This window comes from Peromyscus maniculatus, chromosome 21 (assembly GCF_049852395.1).
Source record: "Peromyscus maniculatus bairdii isolate BWxNUB_F1_BW_parent chromosome 21, HU_Pman_BW_mat_3.1, whole genome shotgun sequence".
Taxonomy (NCBI): Eukaryota; Metazoa; Chordata; class Mammalia; order Rodentia; family Cricetidae; genus Peromyscus; species Peromyscus maniculatus.
In genome coordinates, this window is record NC_134872.1 from 10,035,417 (window position 1) to 10,049,538 (window position 14,122).

At 54.6% G+C, this 14,122-nt stretch overlaps 1 long non-coding RNA gene across 1 annotated transcript; it reads left to right on the forward strand.

Annotated features, from left to right (window-relative positions):
- The first annotated feature begins 3,319 nt into the window (after positions 1-3,319).
- On the forward strand, positions 3,320-13,216 carry LOC143270033 (uncharacterized). Its single transcript, XR_013046890.1, has 3 exons — positions 3,320-5,149; positions 9,869-10,025; positions 10,606-13,216. It is a non-coding gene; the product is annotated as an uncharacterized LOC143270033 (long non-coding RNA).
- Positions 13,217-14,122: the final 906 nt, after the last annotated feature.

A 14,122-nucleotide genomic window follows, 5' to 3' on the forward strand; every position in this document is an offset into this window, starting at 1 on the left:
AGGCTTGGAGGCAGACCAGGAGAGGCATGGAGACAGACTCCCTGGAGCCTCAGGAGGAGAGAAGTCCTGTAACACCTTGACCTTAACCAGTGGAATCTGGGTCAGACCCTGACTCCCCAGAACCACTGGACGATACATCTGTGCTTTAAGCCTTCAGGTCTGTGGGCCTTTGCCACAGTAGGGACAGGAAATCCAATCATGTGCAATGGCTTCTCTGCTCTGTCTTCCCCAGATGTGGCACCAGCAGCCACCTGAACCTGGAGTTGTCCAGTTGGTGGTCAAGAATGTGAGACCTGCCTCCCCCAACCCCCCGCCAAGGTCAATGAGTGAGGCTATGACACAGGGCTCAGTCCAATACAACCTCAGTGAAGGCCGGGACAGACAGGACCTTCATCCCAGATAGAGAGCTGAAAAATCACCGGACACTGGCTCAGTCCATTCGTGTGGATGGGGCGAGGGTTCAACAGGTCTCAAGGGAGACTGTAGGATGAACAGATGTGGGGTGAGGGGTTGGAGGATCCTTAGAGATGGAGGGGAGCTGGCCCAGTGTCTCTCCCAGGAAGACTTGGGTGTAAACATGTGGCTGTAACTCGGGCTTCCTGGCTTTGCCCTTGCCTTAGGGGGTTTACAGGTGGGTGGTGCCATTGATTCTACCCACCCTAGGTTACCCGCACCCCCTCTCCAGCAGGAAGGTGGCTGCTTTCTTTAGGGGTCAAGATGTGGAAGACGTATAGGAGAGGAGGGTACAGAGCAGAGGTATTGAGCTGAAGGCCCATGCTGGACAAGTGAGGGGTGGGAAGGCATTGTCTGAGGAGGTCAAGGGAGCAGAGAATGGGCACAACCAGCAGAGGAGAGAGGCCTCTCACCCTGCCACATCCACCTGGGACCAAAGAGGGGTGGGTCCCTTGCTGAAGGCATCTGGCTGCTTCCTCAGATCCTGTCTGTGTTGGTTTCCATCTGTAACAGAGTCTTCCAAGCCAGAGTTTAAACAAATTGAAAACCCTTTGCTCACAGTCCTGGGTCCAGGGTTCCAAAGTCAAGGTGCTGCAGGGCTGAGTCCTTCTGGAGCCCTGAAAGGGCATCTGCCCCAGGCCTAGATGATCACCAATGGTGCCCGGGGCTTCTTAGCTTCCAGAAGTTCCTCTCCGACTCCTACCTCCACCATCACATAAAGGCTCCCTGTGTCTGTGTGTGTGGCCAAACCCATCTTCCTCAGTGGCATCAGCCACACTAATGCAGTGAATTCATCTTAACTTAACACTCTTAGGACAGTCATAGTTTTGCATTCACAAGTGCCAGTGAACATATCCATTTAGGGGGTACAGTCCAACCCCCAACATCTCCTGGCATGTAGGAGCAATGTGGGCAGGAGGGATGGCCAGGGAACTCAGAGGGACTGTGACCTTGGGTCCCACAGAAGGACTGTGGTCCTTGGCCCCCACTGTGGGCCAGAGCTGTGAACTGATGGCCAGGTATAGTTTCCTGAGTCTCCTCCCCTGAGATGTAGGATAACGGACAGGAACACGTACCTCTGAGGACTGAACCACAAGTACAGTTGGGAGTCTGTGGTGGTTGAATAGGAACGGCCTCCCTAGGCTCATATATTTGAATGCTTGGTCATTACGGAGTGGCACTACTTGAGAGGGATTAGGAGGTGTGGCCTTGTTGGAGGAAGTGTGCCACTGGGGGTGGACCGTGGGGTTTCAAATGCTCAAGCCAGGCCCAGTGTCTCCCTTCTTCACGCTGCCCGTGGATCCAGATGTAGACCTCTCAGCTACCATGTCTGTCTGCACACGCCACCATGCTGTCCTCCATGATGACAATGGACTGAACCTCTGAAACTGTAAGTCACCCCAGCTAAATATTTTCCTTTATAAGAGTTGCCGTGGTCATGGTGTCTCTTCCCAGCAATAGAAACCCTGACTAAGACAGAGCCCATTGAAGGCCTTGGTCAGATCAGTTAACCCTCCCAGAAGGCAACAGCTCCAGGGCCTGGGAGACCCTGGACTGAAAAGTGACCTTCCAGGAAGGGGACGGGGAAGTCCCTACAGCTTTACCTCCTCCAGTGTCCCTCCAAATGGCCACTGTGCAGAGTCCTCTGCGTGCTGGGCCTCATCAGCTTGAGGCCCCTCTCCCTTGAGGCCTGGGCAGGGCAGAGTACTGCAGGAAGTTCTTGGCCATGAATCCACAAGCTGTGTGAGGCAGTCTACAGGGCTGAAGGTACTATCTGATGGAACAGCAGTTGGCTGGGGAGGATTGTGGCTGCAAACACCTTGCCAGGTCATTGGGGCTCCCTACGAAGCCAACAGCCACACCAATCGAGGCCCTACTTCATCTTGCCAAGTGAAGAATCCCACTGAAAACAGATGTTAAATAGGAGAGCGTGGTCCTGGAAGGTGTGTGGTGAGGTCTCCACACCTCGACCCACTGTGTTGCCACGCTGGAGCCTTGCCCCTTTGCAGTCCACCACCTAAGAGTCACAGGCTTTCCAGAAGAATGACTCTAAATATTGATGGGACCGCTAGACGTCTCCCACTCTTCCTGGAGATGCCATGTTGAGGAAGAGTGATACATTCACGGCCACAGCTTGAGGCACTGATGTAGGCCTCGGACAAGCCAGCGAGGATAAGACTACCCAGAGCTTAAACAGGAAGATCTGCCATCCATGCTTACACATTGGTGGAAAGAAACGTGGTCATGGTACTCCAATGGGAGCCATGGCCCTGGCCGTGAACTCGAGCCAGGAAGCCCTCTGGAGAAGAACTCAGGTCTTAGAACTCAGCAAACTGCAGACAAAGTCACAGCATGAGTCACAGGGAGGGACGCTGTAGACCTTGCTGGCCTGAAAGTCCTCAGAGCTGCAACCACGCAGGTGCTCTGTCTCATCGTGACCCTGTGTCCAGGGCAGCGATGGACGTAGATACTGGGTATACACAACAGTACAGCCTCTTCCAGAGTGACGTCCTCACTCCCTGGCCATTCATCACCCTGCTCACCTGCTCGAACACAGAAGGCAGTTCTGGAACCTTGGAATTCCAGAACGGACGGCCCTACCTCTGCTTGCAATTCCATTCCCTTCCTCCCTGTGACTGGAAGGCCCAGGTTGGTAGAAGTACCATCTGGTCCCACTGCCCTGGTGTTTTTTTCCAATCAGTTCCTGCTGTCTCTCCTATGGATGTCTTAGAACCATGGGGACCACTAAGAACCCCTTCCCAGGTGTCCAGGAGCATAGGGGGAAGCAGTGTGTCCACCTGACATTTTACTCCTGATCAGGGACGCTTGTTTCACACCTCAGCCAAGGGCCCCTGCTGCAGGAAGAGAAGCCAGGAAGGAGGGGACCCCCAGGCATCCACCTCCATGAGTGGTAGGTAGCCTGTCTGATGATCTCTTGCAGCCTGTGGGCTCCCCTCTCTGAAGCCAGTACCTCAAAGGCTGGAGTCAAGACTGACCTCTTGGAAGCTCTAAGACCCAGAGAACTGGCACCAAGCTCCAGGCTCTCCTATCTTGGTAGACAGTTGGCACATGTGTGACTATTTGTGGGCGGGGAGTCTTCCTCTGGTCCTTGCTGGGTCACTTTTCTGCTCTCAGAGGGTCTGTGCCACAAGTCACCCATCGCAGCCTGGCCCGTGGAGACTTTAGTGGCTTCACTCTTACAGTAAGGACACTGACCCCAGTAGGAATGGATGGGAAAGGCAGAAGGGTCTGCCTTGTGCTTGGGCTGGAAGTCCGGAGTTTCCTTCCAACTCTGTGTGGCTCAGTCTGTGACCTAAGTGCAGCTGACTGGCCGCACATACTGGCTCTGCCTGCCTCAGAGCCCTGGCATGTCACGAGGCCTCCTTGGCATCTGACACATGGCTCTATCCCTGGTGGCTGGAGGTCAGGTTCATGCCAGGGTGGGTGGCCACATACAGCTCGCTACAGGCCAGGAGGAGTCAGACAGCCAGTAGCTGGTGGCCAGCCACATGTCTGTGAGGTGAACCTGTGCAGAGGTCACAGGGTTGGTAAGTGGGGGGGCGGGGCATGGGTCAGGCTGTGAATCAGACCACAAAAGGAGAGTCCCCTCAAGCTGGAGCTCAGTGGTACCCGGGAGACTTCCTTTCCCCAACATCCCCATTCCACCTCAATGATGTTCTACGCACAGGAACATCAAGGGCACATGACCTGGGCTATAGTCCTGGCTCTGTCCCAACTGGTTCTCTGTTTGCTATCTGTTCACTGTGGCACTTGGTTGGGTCTGTGAGAGAAACTTGGTTGAGATGGGAAGGCACTCTCCTGTGAATCCCTAAGGGACTGAATGGGAGTCTCCAAGTCTGTCCCTGGGGAACCGGTGAGTGGGACTGTGTTTGGAAGAAGGGTCTTGCAGCTGTGTCTAGGGTGAGGCTCTAGAGATGAGGTGGCCCTGGATGAGGGTGGGCCTTAAAGGCAACCATTGTAATCATTACCAGAGATGGAGTGGGAGATGCCGGCACAGACAGATGGGGAAGCCAGGTGATGAGTCAGGGGCCAAGCACCAGTGGTCAGGAGAAGCAGGTCACCAACTGCCCTCAGACCTTTGGGCAGCTGCCTGCCCACACCTTAGCCTTGAACTTCTGACCTCCAGATCCCCGAGACAGTGGATGTCTGTGGTTGAAGCCACCCAGTCTGCTGTGCTTTGTCACATCGGCCACAGGAAACAAATCCTCTGAGAGGCTCCGAGTTAGGGACGCACTGGTGACTCAGCATACAGCCTGTCAGCCACAGAGAAGCCCAGGGGGGGTGGGTGAGGGAAGGTCCCAGACACTCAGAAATGAGATCCACACAGTCGCTTGGTAGGGAAGGAACACAGTGTGGCCCTGCTGTTCTCCAAACCACAGCTCCATTCAAATCAGACGCCGTCTGTCATCACCACCACAGGCTCTAATGCCAGCTTCCTGTCCCCTAGGCTGACGGGTCCTGGGCAAAAGGTCTGAACTCTCAAGGTGAGGACACAAGGCCCTTTAACTGCTTCCCTGTGGACCCAAACCCCCACCTGGCTGGAATGGGGTTTCTGGAAACACCCATTTCCTGGATTCTTGAATTCCCCGGGAGAGAAGACGGTAATAAGTTACCTTTGGGAGTGAGAAAAAAAAAAATCGACTTGGACCCAGGGTATTAAGGAGCCTTCAGCAAGGTATGGAGAACCAGGGCATACCTTGGTGTCACCTCCACAGCCAATGTCCCTTAGTCTGCAAACCCAGGCCGGGGGACCAGTGGTCTGACCACAAGTCCATTGTAGTCATGGACTGCCACCCACGCCACGCTCATCCCAGGACTCACTGAGCATTCAGAGGCCAGGAGGAACAGTATTCTCAGAGTGTTCTGTCTGGGGGAGGAAGCGTTTGTGCAGGTGAATTGAGGTACAAGTCGTGTGCAAAAAGGGGCTTTTGGCTTAGGAGCGGAGGGGGCCCTGTAGACACGAGCGGGAAGGGTTGTGGCCAGCCCCACCAGGAGTAATTACTGCCAGGAGCTGGAGCATCTTGCTGACAGGAGGGGGTGGGGCTGGGTGACCATGGTGACAACCAGTCTCGTTTCTTTGAGAGCAGGCTGCGGGGCGGGCGGGCGCCTTCCCAGAAAGTCTTTGTAAGGATAAACCAACCCGTCTTTGAAGTGACTCACAATGGCTCCTGCCCTGAGCAGGAGGCATCAGTAACAAAGAGAGGGGCCGGGAGGGGACACATGTAGGTTGACACAGTTCCACTACTGCTTGGCTCTTTCCACCCAGGAAGAGGCTGGGCTCTGGCACAGCCTCTGTGGCACTCCAGGGAAGAGACGACAGTGCCCCCTCCTTCTGACCCCTTCTTGCCGCCGCGGGGCTCTCACTGGGGCCCTTTGAGGATCCTTTTATCTCTGTGAAATTGCAGGTTTGCTGGAGTGGCCAGGGCTCCTACAGAGACCCTCAATTAGCAGGCGTTCTCCATGACCGGGTGGCCACAGAGTGGCAAGCCGGCGGCTCTGTGAGCCAAAGGGAGCCCAATGGGGGAGGGATAAGCTACTTCCGTTCCGCCTCTGGGGGCTTGACCTCCACTGCATGTGCATCATGGAAACTGCCTTCAAAGCCCAGCTCGGTGGGGAGAGGGGAGAGGGCTCCCGCAGCTTGCACTCCATTGACCATGCAGCCTGTCCCCCCTGGGATGCCTGCCTGGGCCCTGAGAACCGTGATGTCACTGTGCCTCTCCCCAGCTGCCAAGCACCAGGCCCCTCCTGGCCAGCTAGGCACTGACGCAAATCAAAAGCTTCGAGCTCAGAGCAGCTGCCACCCGCCACTCAGCTGGCAGCCTGCGGTCCACGGAGGGAGGGCATGTGGGCTCCAGAGCCGGGTAGCGCTTGAGAGAATCAGCTGCTCTTTAAAGGGCGGCCAGCGTGGCGTGTGGGGCTCTGAAGGTCAAGGAGAGACAGCTGCCTTAGGGGCCACACGTCCTGCCTGCTGGCCTCCTCCCGCCCCTTGCCCCGTCCCCTAGTGGCACAGGGGTCCTTTGGCTCTGACCACTGGGGACTTGGGAGGAAAGAAGGCCAGGTGGATGAACACACCCAGAGGGCGTGAGGATGGCCCACAGGCTATAAGGAGGGTGCAGCATTGCGTTCAGCTGAGCTGCAGGGGCCAGCCTTTCTTGGCCTCTGAGGAGCTGCTCTGCCCCATCAGAAGACTCCAGAGCCTGTCGTCACACGCACACCTGCTGCAATCCGGGAGGAACACGTTAATGAGTTCATGAGGGTGAATAAGGGTGAATGAGCGTCAGGACACCAGGCACTTTGCAGGTACCACTGAATGGGGGCAGGCACGAGAGCCTCAGTCACCCTAAGAAGAGCCGCACATGGCCCAGAAATTCTGCCAGCCTCTGGAGCATGCCATGCTTCCTTAAATGGGAGGACTCTTATTCATACGTGCACATGCATATACATATACACACATGAGATCCACAGAAGAGCACAGTGTATATATGGTACATGTGAACATAGCACATACCTGGGTTCACGGCCTGTATAACTACCCATGCACATATATGTTCATAGTGTTGCACACCCATGCAGGCACATAATGAGCGTAATACATAATACACACATTGGTATATCCACATGTAAGCGTCTGCTCATGAGCATCCATGCTGTGTGTCAGGCCCAGAGTGCCCGCATCTTCGCCTGTGTGTGTGAACCTGCAAGGGCGGCATCTCCAGAAGCTGAGAGAAGCCACAGGGCGGGGTGGCTGTGGTGGGATTAGCTGCCCCAGGATGGGGCAGGTCCAGGTGGGTGGACAGAACAAAGCTATGTTTGTTCATATGATCTCCAAGATGTCTTTACTATGACAGGCCAGGTGGGCACGCAAGCACAGAACAGGGTGAGGGGGACCAGTGGGCCACCCTGGTGGGAAGAGGACACATTCTGGCCACTTGCCTCATCAAGCGGCAGCTGTAACGGGCAACGTGGTGTGTAGCGGATCTTACACACTCAAGGCTGCAAGGATGGAGAATGAACCCTGAGCCTCCCGATGCCAGCATGACCCTGGGCGACAGCTCCTCGGTGGCCCTGTTCTTACCATGGGCTCCTGCTCCTTCTGCGGTACCCCAGACAACAGTGTGCTTTTTCGTTGTGTATAATGCTAAGCTGCCATAATCTAAATAACTGGTGCAGGCTGCGTCCACCAAAGGGCCGCTGAATGACGCTTCCGATAGGGACTACAGGGTGGACTTCATATATACGTAGGAATGAGGCTGCGGAGCAGGACATGGGCAATATGGTGTGTGTGTGTGTGTGTGTGTGTGTGTGTGTGTGTGTGTGTGTGTGTGTGTGTATTCCAGTATACATGTGTGCTGGTGTGAGTTCACTTGTGTGCATATACATGTAGAAGTCAGAGGACAACCTCAGGCATCGTCCACTCCACTTTATTGAGACAGCGTCTCTTACTGACCTAGAGTTCACCAAGTAGGCAAGGCTGGCTGGCCATCAAGTCCCAGGGCCTCGTCTTTCTCCACCTCTCCAGGGCTGGCATTGCAAATGAATGCTCTACACCGAGCCTTTTTCCCATGGACCGTGGGGATGGAGCTCAGGCCCCTGTCCCTGTGCTCGTCAAGCAAGCACTTTATCAACTGGGCCATCTTCATAGCCCTCCAAGCAGGGATTTACATCTCCGGCACAGCCAAGACGTCAGCGTCAGAGAGGAAGGACCTGCCCCCATTCCACCTGACATCCTGACATCTAACAAAGAAAGTGTGTCGGTCAGGATGGATCGACTCAAAAAACCTGAACGGACGCTGGCGCTGCACACCCAGCATTTTTTTGCTGTTCACAGGAAAGCAGGACTGGTAGGTAGCTCATGGCCCAGGCCCCAGCCGCAGCCGCAGCCACAGCCACGGCCACCGCCATAACCTTCATAGCCCAGGGACAAAGGAACGAGTGTTTGGCTTGTGGTGGTCAAGCGAGGCAGCCAGCAGCCCGCAGTTCCTCTCTCCCTGCCTGAGCCCCACAGCCGCAGAGGCCGGCGCCCTGAGAGTCAATATTCCCACACTCCAGCAGGCCCTTTGGTGTCTAAGACATCAGTGTTTGCTTTCCCATTAAGAAAATAATCCAAAGTTATCCTTTAAGTGGTGTTCACACACCGCTGCCCTTCAAAAGCTAACACGGCTCTTTCTAAACGGCACGAGGAGAAGGATTTCGAGGGGGGGGGGGCGGGGGTCTCCTGAGTGTCCACAGCCCTCCCACCCCTCCGTCTGAACCCCACTTTCATCATCTCCATGCCCCCAGGGAACTGGAAGGAAGCAGATTTTGAGGAGGAAGAAGGTTGCAGGAGGCCCTGAGCGGTGGATGAAGAGGTGCTCAGCCTCGAGGCACCACACCACACAGCCAAATCCCAGCATGCACCTGGGGCGGGGGGGACGTCACAGAGAGACCAACCTAGGCTTAACCCAACACTTCTGAGAGACAGGGTGCTTGCGAGAATTCAGGAGACACTCCAGACCCCTCTCACATGGCGGTGCTGAAGACCAGGAGGGCAGCGGTGGGCATTGCTGAGTGAGCCACATAGTCACACAAGACAAAGAAGGAAGGTCTAAAGCTTGCTCTCTCCAGCCTCTACCAGGTGCTAAGAGAGGCCAGTGGAGTCTTCTGGGCACGGTGACAGCTCCCTGCCATCAGGTCTCTTTCCCGAACATTCCAGAAGAATCACAGAGCCGTGGGGTCCGGTGGCTGCTCCTTCCTGGGAATATCTCCCGAGAAAGCATCTCCTGGGAGTCACGACACACTCTACCGGAGGAGCCAGGATCCCAGGACTGTGGGGCTCTGGTTGTGTTCTTTAAATGCTGACAAGACACTGAGGAGTGTGTCTCCAGACCTGGGTGCACCTCGGTGGAGCCTCTCCTCACTCCGCAGGTGCCCCCCACCACCATTGGGGCTGCAGAGCGGGATTTGGAAGGAAACAGTGTGGACCCCCCCTAGACATGTGCTTGATTCTGATACAGGGTGGGTCCTTGGTCCCCAGCCCTGTGGGAGGGTAATGAGGACTGTGTATCAGACTGAGGCTGACGAAGAAGTTGCACATTTTCCCACAGGGCCTCTGGATGCCATGGGTGGATGGAGTAGCCCTTGGGCCTGGGAGGGCAGAAGGAAAAATTAGGCTACCCAAACAGACCAGAAGGAACATGATTTATGGCCAATCCTGTGCCCACCATGTTGAGGATATGTACAGGTCAAGTCTTTTGGTCGGGTCATGTGTACAGGGCACGTGCTATGGCCTGTTGTAACACGTGGAAGCTTCCTCTCATTCTCTCATTTCCGTTCCCTTCTTCCTGTGAAGCAGGCCTGGATGCAGACTTCCACATCTCCACTCACGTTTCTCTCTCTTCCTTGGTCTCCCTTGCAGTCCCTGTGGATCTGTCTCTCAAGGGCTCACTGACTCTCCGCCACCCCTTTCAGCCCAGAGCGCCCTCTCCGACCCGCCCTGAAGTCCAGGTGCATTTCATCAGGTTCCACTTTCCAAAAGTTTCCCCAGTGCAGAGGGAACTCGGGGCAGACACTTGGTGAGAACTAGCTTGATTTGGAGGTGCATGACCCCCTCTGCTGCCCCCAGGGGCCTCTAACCACATGGGTCCCTCTCCTCTACCTCTTCCTCTATCACGGTTGCTCTGAGTGGGGGGGAAATGGTGGGGACACTGGAGAATGCTCTAGAAGCATGGTCTAACAATCCAGGCCTGATTTGTTGGGGGAATGAGTAGTCCCCACCATGGGGTTCTCAATCAGACCATTGCTGGGGGAGGTTATCTACTTAATGTCTCTTCCAAGACATGTGTGCCAGCTGGAAATGGGAATTCCCTGCTCAGACGTGTCAGGAGGTGCCAGTGATGCCCACTGGCATCGCAGGAGCCTAGGAACCAGCCCTGGCGCTTCCTTCCTGGCCCTCAGCCATGGGCCCCTGGCAGGAACTGGTAAACCAACTCCATCCTCATGTACCAACGCCTGGACTCTGGGCCTTGGTGGAATACAAGTGGAATGTTCCTGAGATAGTCTGATGGTTCCCAGACCATGGCAAGTGGGTCAGGAAGCTGCCTGGGTGGTCCTCACCCCAGGCAGCAAAACCCTAACCTTATCTGTCTGCTTTAGGTGGAAAGTGGCACCACAGCCTCTTGGGAACCCAGCGGCTGACACGCAGGAGCCAAGCGGCCTGGGTAGAAAGCCCGGAGCACATTTTGGATCCGTCAGCAGCTCGTCGTCGTGTTCCGAAAAAGACTGAAGTGTGGACAGTGGAATCTGTCTCAGGGTCAGTAAGCAGCGACCACAGGGTCAGAGCACCCATGATGCCCCAGGGGCAAGTGGGATGCCCTGCTCAACTGCGTTCGTGTGGGAATTTTGTGTAACTTTCACGTATCTTGAGATAAGTCTCCCCAGCCAAGACATTCAAAAATGTAAACTATGTCTTTTGCCTATGGTCAGCTTGACCTTTGGCTTTAGAAGTGGACCCTTGATGTTGCCCAAAGTCACCCACACTATACAAGGAGAGGCGATGCATGGAAGGGACTCCTTGGAGTCTACACAGCTAAAACCCTGTCTCTACACTAGAGGCCAGTTTCAAGGGATGCTGGTGGCCACCAGCCTGGCATTACAAATCTCATTGGCTGTGCAGTGCCCCTTCTCTTGGGGATTAGGTATCGCCAGTTACGATGCTGGGGTGCAACCCATATTGAAAATCATTGACTGAACTGTAACTAAGCACATGTAGTTGCCCAGGCTAGATAAAGGTGGCCCTGCCTCTCAGCTGTGGTGACTGGGCCCGAAGCAGATAATAAGAGAAATACTCAGGGTTCTTACTCCTCTGAGGTCTCTGAGTCATCCTCCATGAATGCCTCAGAATTCTGTGCCTGAACCTCTCCCCCAGGATCAGAAGAAGAGGGAGGGAGGACAGCTGTGACCCCACTAATGACCCCACTTTGAGTTGACTTCTTGCTTTCTGGCACCCTCTGAGTCTGCAGGTCCATGCCTCGGGTCCCCTTGGCATTCAAATGAGCTACCAAGATGTTCTACAAAAGAGGGTATTCCCAGGGCCAAGGGTGATGTAGCTTCCAGCAGTTCAAGGACTGATCCCTGTAGCAGTGACACTGAGGGAGTCAGTCACTTGTGTGAAGGCGAGCAGGGACATAGGCAGAGCCTGGTGGCTCAGAGGAAGGCACTAGCAGGCCCAGGGGAGTAGGTACATACATACCCAGAGTTCCAGAACTCCTCCTTATACAGTGCAGACCCAAGCCTGACTTGCTTGGACTGGTCTCGATGTCTACAGTGCAAGGGTACATTCTCAGCAGAGGGTGGGTTCTCTCCATAAGGCTGCCAGTCATAGCTCAGGTCTACTTATGACCCATCAAGGACAGCTCGGCCAAGCTGGCCTCCCATCATTGATCCAAGATGGCTTCAGGTGTCAGCAGTCTCATGGTCTGCAGTGGAAAGGTACCTTCCTAGCAGAGGGTGGCTTTGCCACAGCTCAGATCCACTCTTGACCCCTCCAGGACCATACTGACCTCCCGTCATTGAACCAAAATGACTTCAGTGGTGGTGCCAGAATATTCCAGAGGCCCAGAAGCTGTCACTGACTATGATGTGTTAGAAAAACAAAAGCCCAAAGGATAGGAAAGGTTCCCAACTCTCTCATTTCCCCCTTCTGGCCCACGACTACTCAACAGGACCATTCAGGAACCTAAACTTGGCAGCTGCCTGCTGGGAGCCACGTACTTCTTGATGGGATGAAGCACTTTGGGGCAAGCAGTAGCTGGCAGGAGCAACTGAGTTCCTTGGAGGCTCTGCTGTGAGGCTGTGCTGTTCTTAGGGGAGCTGGGGCTGAGCTTGTGGAGGAAGCCCCCAGGACCTCCAGAGTTGGACAGCTTCCTGCACAGAAGCGCACACGGCAGCTTATCCTCTGATTCCGAGATGGGAGGATGCAGAGCAACTAAGCCTTCCACCCTCAGCCATGATGCATCCAAGGTGGACTCCGTGGGGAAGGGTTGGTCGATCTCAGTATCTGGCTATGCGGCTCATGCTGAAAGACTCCAGGAGCCTTGCTGAGGACCACCATTTTGAGCAAAGGATGGAGATAGGAGAGTGATCCCTCTCACCCTTTGGGGGGAAACGGAGATGATGTTGACAAGCTTTGGGCTTGGGGTGTCAAGACTGGCTCCGGGGCTTGGGTGCAGCTCAATGCAGGGCTCTTAGCTAGCATGCTTGAATCTTGACTTCATGCCCTACATTGCGCAAAATACAGGCTGCTGCTCTCCGGACTTCTGAGGTGTTATTTTATACTCCAGGGGGAACTGTAAAGGTGAAGTTTGGGGGCATGGTTATGAGCAGTTACTGTGGAGGTGTGGCCTCTGCTTGAACAATCAGACCAGCGTGAACACTGGACAAAGGACAGAGCTGGCTGTTGGTTCAAGGAAGGGAATTTAAGCAGTTGTAGGAAACTGTAAAAATGCGTTTCTTGAAGCCAACGCTGGCTCCTTCCTCTCAAATGCCTTTTTGACTTGTAGAATATTCCAGAAACTTCTCCTTCAGGCAGGAAGCCTTTATCTTTGCAATAACCAATTCTGAGTATCACCCATGGGCACAAACAGGGTAAAAACAGTGATTTTAAATATTTGCCTTCTTAATTATCCATTAACTACAGTATCTGGTATTACAGTTTTTAGCATGTGTTTGTGAGCATGTATGGACTCTATCGACAGTGAATCAAATTCATCGGCCACTATGTTTCTCTGTGCTTTCTAAGCAATGTAATGTGTATGGTTTCCACACTGGGGAATCCTCTTGGCTATTTAACTGTCCTCTCAAGGATTATGACTAAATCAAGAAACACTCTGGAGGCTGAAGGTACCTGGGCCATGTCTGGGCATCAGCTCGGTCATTCTCTCCATTCCCAAGCTCTCGTCTCTCCCTCTCCTCTTTCTACCATATGCAGTGGGAGCGTACACACATATTCACACACATGCATGCACATGCACATGCACACACATACAAACGCACGTCCCCCCACTGCAGGCAGTCTACAAGCTAGAAAGGAGAATGGTCAACCTATATCCTTGGGGAGGGTAACACGTGGCTGGGGTGGACCATCTGTCCACCCTCCCACCCCCACACATAACCAGTGTTCTGAGCATTGAGAGGTGGCAGCTGTGGACACAATGAATTGTGATTGTCAGAGACTGTGGGAGCCAGAGGACAGAATCCAGTCAGCTCAGACCTATGAGTAGCACAGGATGAGGAGGCAACGAGGCATGGGAATGACTCATGACTCAGGACCATGCGGGGAGCACTGGGCCTTTTGGATCATAGGACTCTCAGAACTGAAACTCCATTAGTTCTGGGGAAACAAGACCCTGGCCACCTGTCGGGGGGGGGGGGCGGGGGCGGGGGGAGGACTCAGTGAGGGTTCTAAATACTTCTCTGGTGAGGAGTGCTGAGAAGAGGGTAGGACTCCAGGTCTGTCTGTCCTGAATCTTCCACGCTGGACCTCCCCCTTTGGATAGTGGCTGAGTCCTGGCTAGAGCCTTTCACACAGGCTGAGGAGGCAGCTGGGTTGAGCCTGACCATGGAGCTTTGTCCTCAGGGCAATGTGTTTAGTGCAGCCTAGGCTTGTTCATAG